The following is a 9,379-nucleotide window of genomic DNA, read 5'->3' on the forward strand; positions in this document are numbered from 1 at the left end:
TAGCTAAAGTGACAAAAATGAATAATGGCAAATGTAAGGGCAATTGATATCATCATGTTAAATGTACATTTCGTTTCCTAGTTACGTTAGAAATCGTTAAGGTTATATTTAACCAAAAATAGTTAATTACTATAGGATACGGACGTATTGTTTAACTTACTGTTCCCACACACACACTGAGATGCGCCCATTATTTATCATTCATTTGAAAATTTTATAACAATCTATGTAATGAAAGTAGTTTTAATCACTATATATATATTATATATAGTTTTTTATACTTTAATATTTCCAATTAAAATCAGGCTCCAAAATCGTTCTTATTAATATGAAGATAATAAGATAAATGGCTCTCTTGTACCATCTCAAACTTGGCAAAAACGAGAACCTCATCTTTTGTCTTCCATCTCAAGCGACTCATTGAACGAACTGTTAAAATCTATTGATAAATATGATCTTTTCCTCACTAAGGTCATAACAGTTAATTTTAATAAGACTTGATTGATCTAAAAGGCGGAATCCTCTGTAGCCTAAAGCAGAGTTTTGCTGTAATTCTGGAGTGGCTCCAGTTAGAGTACTGGAAGATAGGCCTTAGTAGAGAAGGACTTCCCAGGAAGGAGACGCCATTATTGAGCTATGAAGGATCGTAGCAGGGAAGGATATTGATGTAATTTATGAGAGAGAGAGAGAGAGAGGAGAGAAGGAGAGAGAGAGAGAGAGAGAGAGAGAGAGCCTGCAATATTCATGAACAGCAGCATCTTATTGTTACTTGAGTGAATGTTATCTGTTCAATAAATTAACAAATTTTGTAAAGAGAAGAAAACACGAGAAAGGTTATTGAAGTCTCACTTGATTCCTTCTATGTTCGTCGAGACAACAGACGAACTTCACCTGTGACTCAAGACCCAACTCCAAGTGGAGTCGTCTTTTCCTTGTCTTGTTTGTCTCACTGTCTGTTTGGATGTCTTTTGCCTGTCTCTCTGTCTCTCTCCTTCACCCCGTTCATTAAATTGTCTGTTTACGGCAACGTGAGAAGTCCCTGAATATTATGATAATTAATACTCTAGCATTTTTTTTCCGGTTCGTTCTGATTTTATCCTAAAAAAAACTCACCATCGGAACAGACATAACTACCATTAATTTTGTTTCTTTTGGGGGTGGGGGGAAAGGGGAACTTTTCAAAGAATTCTCAGGAAAAAGAGTAGTTTGACAATGTCATGCTATTACAGGTTTGAAAACTTGAAGAAGTACTGTGAGCAAAGTCATTTTATAAAGATTGGCTTTAGATTAGTACCATATTCGACTAAATTAATACACAAATCTAGTTGTATAGACATTCATTACTAAAATTGATTTAATTTCTCACATTCATAGTCTATAAAACTGTTCAGTGCTGACTGTTTGCAAGAAAAAGGTAATCGGTCTCTATGAGGCGACCGCAGTATCGGCGGTTTCCGTCCGCTATACCTGCGGTGATGAGACTGCCTCTTGTGCCGGGGGTGGGGGTGTTGGGTGGGTGGCGGAGAACCACTGTATGAAAGATGCCTCAGGGAGGGTTGAATTGCTTCCTATGAAGAAACAATAGCAAAAGAAGATGGCAACTCTCCTTCGATTCTCTATATTTCTAAATGGAAAAAAAAAGAAAAGAAAAAAAGAAAAAATCTCAAAATCAGCAGCTCACATTACTTGTGTTCAACTTCATATATGTCTTTGTTCAAGACTTTGATAATCGCATTTGATGTGGTTATGATTTGAGGATTCTCTTTTGCCCTTGATGGCCTATTCACTTATTATCTCATTTGTGAGTGATCTTTGACTAAGCCTAATTCTTCTGTCTGTGTGTTCACACACGAAAAATTCTTTCACAATCTTCATTTGACGCTGGAATTGTCAACAAAGCCTTGGTCAACTTTGATAGTTATGTGTTTGCGAGACTGATGGATCCTGTGCCCAAAACATGTGGGTACGGGTACTCACTCACGGGCAGCACATGAGGGGCCGCCTGAGGGGGAAGAAAATGTCTAAAGTTTGAGTTAATATCTTTTTGTATTGAATTCCACTCAAATTTCAGTCTATGTTAACGTTATTTTGTAAATTTTGCTGGAATTCCGCCAATTGTTTCAGAACTGTGTTAGGATCATGCTAAATAGATGTGTATGCTAGAAGTCCGAAATTTGCTCAATTTATACTAGATCTGGTAACACTGTAATGAGGTCAAAAGTGGGAGAACCGAGTAGAACGTTTCAGTTATTAACAGCTGACCTTATTACATTAAATGTCTTTGATATGGTTAAAATCCTAACCAAAAATAAATAAGATATGGGTATGTGTACAGCAAATCAAGAAGTATCTTACGAAACGTCAACACCGAGATCCGACCATTATTCATAATCTATATGAAAATGTTTTCAACACTCTATGTAATTAAACTTTTATAGCTTATAGATGGTATATATATATATATATATATATATATATATATATATATATCCTATATATATATATATAATATATTACTGACACTTTTTAATATTTCAAATTCAAAATAAAAATATACCATGACATATTGTTAAAAATATTAAGAATGACAAACTTTTCAGATAAGTGCCCTATTCAACTTTGTCCTGTTTCACTGACACCTAAATTGTTTCACACGTTAAAGATTTGTCCCGAATTGGAAAAACAAATCCGTCTTGAGATTTTCAGAATATAATAATCATATTTATTGTACAGAACAATAAAAAAATAAAACAATCAGTACATAGGGAAGAGAGAGAGAGAGAGAGAGAGAGAGAGAGAGAGAGAGAGAGCTGGAAATGGTTTATGAGCGGATGAACACTGTAATAGAAAGGAGAATAATTAGAATCGTGCATAGAAAGAAATAGAGGCAGCATTTTCATACCTTATCTTGAAGCTCTCTTGGGATCTTTTCCTCGAAACGGAGAACATCAAAAGTGATAATAAATAGCGAAGGAAGATGAAGTAAACAAGGTTACTTCAATCTTACATCAAAGATTATGCTCCATTATCGTAATGAACTTGGCACGTTTCAACATGGCGGCAATATTTCCTCTCATTGAAAATCATTGGGTTACAAGCATTCATGAGTTTCTATGGTTAAAATTAGTAAAAACCAAAACAAAACTAAATATAAACCATATATGCAAGAGAGATTTTCAGTGAGAATAAGTATTTATTATGACAACATAATGTAAAACAAAAATAGGTCTATTCATGCTTATGCACCATGTACGTAATTCGTTTTTAAAATGAGAGCTAATTACTATTCTATTTTCTGACGGAACAAAATCTAACACTATTGGACTCTGTATGTTTTTGCATCGCTTACATCTCAGAGAAGTTCGCTTTGAAATGAAATTAGACTAATCAACAAACACTAATGAAACACAGGAAGACACTAAACTAAGGATTTGCATCCATTGTAACATCTCATAAGAGAGTCAGTCTTTAAACGAAAACAAATCAATGAAACAGAAAAAATATTAGGCCTATATGTATCAACTTTGAAATGAAAGTAAACGATACTACGAAGTTAATTAGCTTTCTACGGAACTCTTCCTTCAGTCATAAAATATTCAATAAACATTATGAAAGTCCTACGGTCCAAATTTAAGCTCTTAACAAATTTAATGGGAGTATTTATGTTTTTTTTTTTTCTTATGATATCAGAAGTCAGTTACAGCCAGGGCATCTTGTGTTGACTCAGATGTTGCTACGGAGGACTGAAGGAAAAGCCTGAATCGTTAGTGGCGAAGATTTGGATTGTGCAGGCATAACTGAACCTTAGTGATATTAATTATAAAGAGACATTGAAGGGGAAGTACACACACAGCATTTGTCTATTCTACACAGTACAATAATTCAGCTGCTCTGCTAATAAGCATGTTACGATTAATATTGGTTGTAACCAAAAATAGTAGTTCGACGTTTGCACCCCATGTTAAGCTGCTTAACCTCTTAAGGACACATCGATATCCGTCCATTATTTATCATTCATTTGAAAATTGTACAAGAATCTATGTAATTATTATTGTTTTCATTGTTAATATATAAAAATTATCTATATTTCTTTGCTACGTTATCTTTTCCAAATCAAATTGCACTACAACATCGTTCTTAAAAATATGAAGATAATCAGATAAATGGCTTTCTCTTATCATCTGAAACTTGGCAAAAACGAGAACCTCGGCTTCTTTTGTTGTCTTCCATCTCAAGCGACGCATTGAACGAGAAGACTTGATTGATCTAAAAGATGAAATCCTATGTAGCGAAAAGCAGAGTTCTGCTGTAATCCTGGAGTGGCTCCAATGAGAGTACTGGAAGATAGGCCTAAGTGGCGAAGGTCTTCCCTCGCTCTACTTGAGTGAACGACTTTCCAGTTAGCTCGTCAGACAGCCATATGTGGCTTTCCCGAAACTGGCTCTCTCTCGCTCTCTCTCTCTCTCTCTCTCTCTCAGTAGTAGTGCTCTCTCACTGACTCTACTTCTCTCAACTACAAGATGAAATACCTCCGCAAAACGCGAAGCCATTCTCTCTCTCTCTCTCTCTCTCTCTCTCTCTCTCGTTCTATATTCTTCAAACCATCTCTCAAAACTATTAAAGGTCTCTCTCTCTCTCTCTCTCTCTCTCTCTCTCTCTCTCTCTCTCTCTCTCTCTTTATTATTAAATAAATGATATCATCATCTCATTTTTATAACCTATTATTCTTTATATGACGTTCATAATTTCAGCTTTTATTATTATTATTATTATTATTATTATTATTATTATTATTATTAATTATTATTATTATTATTATTATTATTATTATATTATTATTGATTCGACAAACTTGAGTCAAGCCAAAACCTATTCGTAATAGGTTCTTATTCTTCAGTTGAAAATCGCCTTTAGACCTATACAATTTCTATGTATTCGTAATACCTTTTAACATATTCTGATTTTTTTTCTAACAGAGTTCCCCTTCCCCCACCACCCCAAACCCCACTCTCTCTCTCTCTCTCTCTCTCTCTCTCTCTCTCTCTCTCTCTCTCTCTCTCTCTCTCTCATTGCAAGTATTGGCCTACAATTATGCAAGAAGTTTTAGTGTCATGTCTCTGTACAGCCATACTTTGCAAAAGGTAGGCCTACTGCAAGTGTCATTAACTTCATTATAAAGTCTGTTACCACTACAATCAACAACCACAACAGCAATAACGATGGCAATACTGAGAGGTTATTAATACTACTGTTTTTGTTGAACTCTCACAACATAAATTGCCGTAAATGATGAATTCGTAATAAGCTTACGTAAGCATTACGCAAATGGAGTCATATTTGGCGCCTACTTCGTACATACGGCATGCCCTCATTATGGATGGACAATATTACCTTTCTAAAATTTTTCTTTAACGATGATGGAATAGCTACATACTTAAAGAATGCGTTATTCTGACGTAAATGCGCTTGCATTAGAATTTGTGTACATACACATACATATATATAACATCATCAACTGTACATAAAATAGCCAATATACATAACGAAGTAATTCACTCTCCATCAATAAACGCATAACTTCATCAGCGAATATTTATAGGTTCATTCACATTAATCAAAGAGTAGGAAGATTTCCCATTCATCTAATAAACAAATTTTTCGACGTCAATGAATATGTGTTATATATATATATAATATATATATAATAATATATATGTTAATATCTAATCTAGATATATAGTAATAATAACTATAACTACATACATAGATTACATAATATATATATTTTATATATATATAATTATATATATATATATATTATATAATAATATATATTGTTACAAAGTGCCGCAAAGTATCTGGTTACCATTCATCAATTATTACCTCACCAAAAGCCAGACACCTGAACCCTCATAACACGTTTAAACGACTGAATACTCTAAAGGCAACAGTGATCCCTTAACACTTACCAGTATTGCAGAAAGTCAGACTAAGTTCAACAAACAGGTGTGAGGTAATCTTGTAAGTAATTGAATTAATCAAAGGGCATACTCCATCAACAACTTTAAGTCTAATTATTTCCCTGATTGCAGAAGTCTAAGTACTTCCCTGGTTCTAAGACACTTCAAGTAAATTGAAGGAAAGCAAATCAATTACCACTCTATGTTTCTACCTAATATAAATAAATAATCATAATTAAATGCGCAGCAAATATACTGGTATAAGAATAAAGACACTTATACAAATTTTAAATACAAAAATTTATTATTAAATTCAAAATTTATAAGTGAAATTCACAATATCATGGAAAATTACTGTTCCTTGAAAACAAAGTAAAGTTTCATTAATTCTTGAATCAAATTAATAAAATTAAATCGAAATTAATTTATCACAAATTCAAGAAAATTAATTCAATTGAAATTCAAAAGTGTTAGGCAATAATTGAAATTTGAAATTAATTCACAAGTGCTAAACAATAATAAAACTTGAAAAGAATTCTAAGTAAATGCAAATTAATTCACAAGTGTTAAATTTAATGAAATGTGCAATGATTAAGTAATGAAAATAACTAAGTCAATTAAATTGTGAATGCAAATGAAAATATAAAATAAAAAGACACATTCAATAAGAAAATGAAAATAGTGCACAAAACGATGGAACAAATACAAACACAAAAAATCAGCAATGTGTAAAAACAGTGTAAATCTTTTCACTCAAAACATTATAACCAACAGTTTTACAAACTTCATAAAACCTGTTATTAGTTATTAGTTAACCAAACCATCATAACCATTAAATATTAGTTATTAGTTAATCACTCTTCCTAACAATTATTAGTTATTAGTTAATCACCTAACCATTATTAGTTGCAACTAATAAAAATATAACACTTTACCTTTTTGGTATACCAACTTCTATCTTTGCTGCAGTCTTGTTTTATACACTTTCACAAAAACCAGGCGCCGCTACGAAACAATATTTGTTCAGATTCCACAAAAAAAAAAAAATAAATAACACTAAACAAACTCTAAGAAATATCAAATATGAAATTCTAAGTTACGAGTCACCAATTTACGTTACGTTAATAGAATCTCAATGATGTCGAGTGAGAGAGAGAGAGAGAGCGAGAGCGAGATGTTAATGCCTCGAGGTTCTAGGATGTAATGAAATCTTCTTCCCTTGCTAAAACTAGACAGGGTAGATGACAAAAACGTTCTTGGCACAAATGCTTCCAGAAAGTTCTAAATCTGATGCAATCTTCATAAAGAAATGTGCAATCTCCACGTGGGATTCGGCAAAGACATATGCGTACGAGTCCAGTCTGTTAAAAAAAAAGACACGTTCTCTACTCGATCGACATGAAGGAGAAGTCTTATCACGTACGATGACAGATTCTCCAAAACACAAATGAAGATTTGAGCACGCTATCAAACGCATTGACAGATTTAGGAAAGCAAACAGATCTTGCAGACTCTCTAATCTTACAGTGTTGACATAGCGGACAAAGAAAATCTCTCTCTTTGTTTTTAACGTTTTATATAAATATCTATTATATAATATATATGTATATCATAATATCTATTATATATCTATATATATTATATATATATATATATATATATTATAGATATATATATTATATATATATAAATATATGAAAATATATGTATAAATATATATAATATATATTATTATATATATATATATATATATATATATTTATATAATATATATATATATATATATATATATATATAATTAAATAGTAATATATATATATATTATACTATATTATAATATATATATATAATATGTTCATCTCTATATATTAATATATATATATATATATAATATTTATATATTATATAGATATAATCTATCTATATCTAATATATGTATGGATATATAATGTATATATCTCGATATAGATATATATATTAGTATATATTATATCTATATATCTATATATCTAATATATATATTATATAAGTCATATCACATTTCCGGGTATTGATTCATATACATATATCGAGCTACAATGTCCTTTAATATCTAATTCGCTCTACCTCGGAATTAATATATTTTCATATATGCTTAACCGCAAGGGGAATTTTTTCTCGATAATATATTTGCCTGGACCAGGGCGCGAACCTATGGATTCCTTTCAAAACCCAGGAACGTCAGTGAAGCTTTACCTACTACACCACCGCGAGAGGCTAAAAGTTCATGTCGCCTCTCACCCTCATATACCTTTCGCGCGCAGGTAATTAGTGGTTTGGAGGCAACATTAACCCACCTCGACTCCGGTAGTGTTTGTAGTGCTTTTGACAGCACGTAGCCAATCTATAAGTCATATCACATTTCCGTGATTCATATACATATATCGAGCCTACAATGTCCTTTAATATCTAATTCGCTCTACCTCGGAATTATATATTTTCTCAATATGCTTAACCGAAGGGGAATTTTTGTTTTTTTCTCGATAATAGATTTGCCTGGACCAGGGCGCGAACCCTATTGGATCCTTTTCAAACCCTAGGAACGTCAGTGAAGCTTTACCTTACTACACCACCGCCGAGAGGCTAAAAGTTCATGTCGCCTCTCACCCTCATATTTTACCTTTCGGCGCGCGATAAGGCTAATTAGTTGGTTTGGAGGACAACATCGAACCCACCTTCGACTCCGGGTTAGTGTTTTGTAGTGCCTTTTTTGAACAGCACGGTACTAGCCAATCTATAAGTCATATCAACATTTCCGTGATTCATATACATTATTACGATCTACAAGATGTCCTTTAAGTATCTAATTCGCTCTACCTCGGTAATTAAATATATTTTCATATATGCTTGAACCGAAGGGGAAATTTTTTCCCTCGATAATAGATTTGCCTGGACCGCAAGGGCGCGAACCTATGGCTTCCTTTCAAACCCCAGGAACGTCAGTTGAAGCTTTACCTACTACACCACCGCGGAGGCGGCTAAAAGTTTCAATGTCGCCTCTCACCCTCATATACCTTTCGCGGCGCAGGTAATTAGTTGGTTTTGGAGACACATCAACCTACCTTCGACTCCGGTAGTGGTTTTGTAGTGCTTTTGACATGCACGTAGCCCAATCTATTAAGTCAATATTCACATTTTCCGGATTTGATTCTAACCATAATATCGCGCCTCAATGGTCCCTTTAATATCTAATTCGCTCTACCCTCGGAATTAATATATTCTCATATTCTGCTTAACCTGAAGGGGAATTTTTTCTCGATAAATAGTTTTTTGACCTTGGAACCAGGTGCGACAAACCTATGGATCCTTTTCCAACCCAAGGAACGTCAGTGGAAGTCTTTAACTACATTGCAAACCACCCGACGAGAGGCTAAAAGAGT

This window comes from Macrobrachium nipponense, chromosome 45 (assembly GCF_015104395.2).
Source record: "Macrobrachium nipponense isolate FS-2020 chromosome 45, ASM1510439v2, whole genome shotgun sequence".
In the NCBI taxonomy this organism is placed as follows: domain Eukaryota; kingdom Metazoa; phylum Arthropoda; class Malacostraca; order Decapoda; family Palaemonidae; genus Macrobrachium; species Macrobrachium nipponense.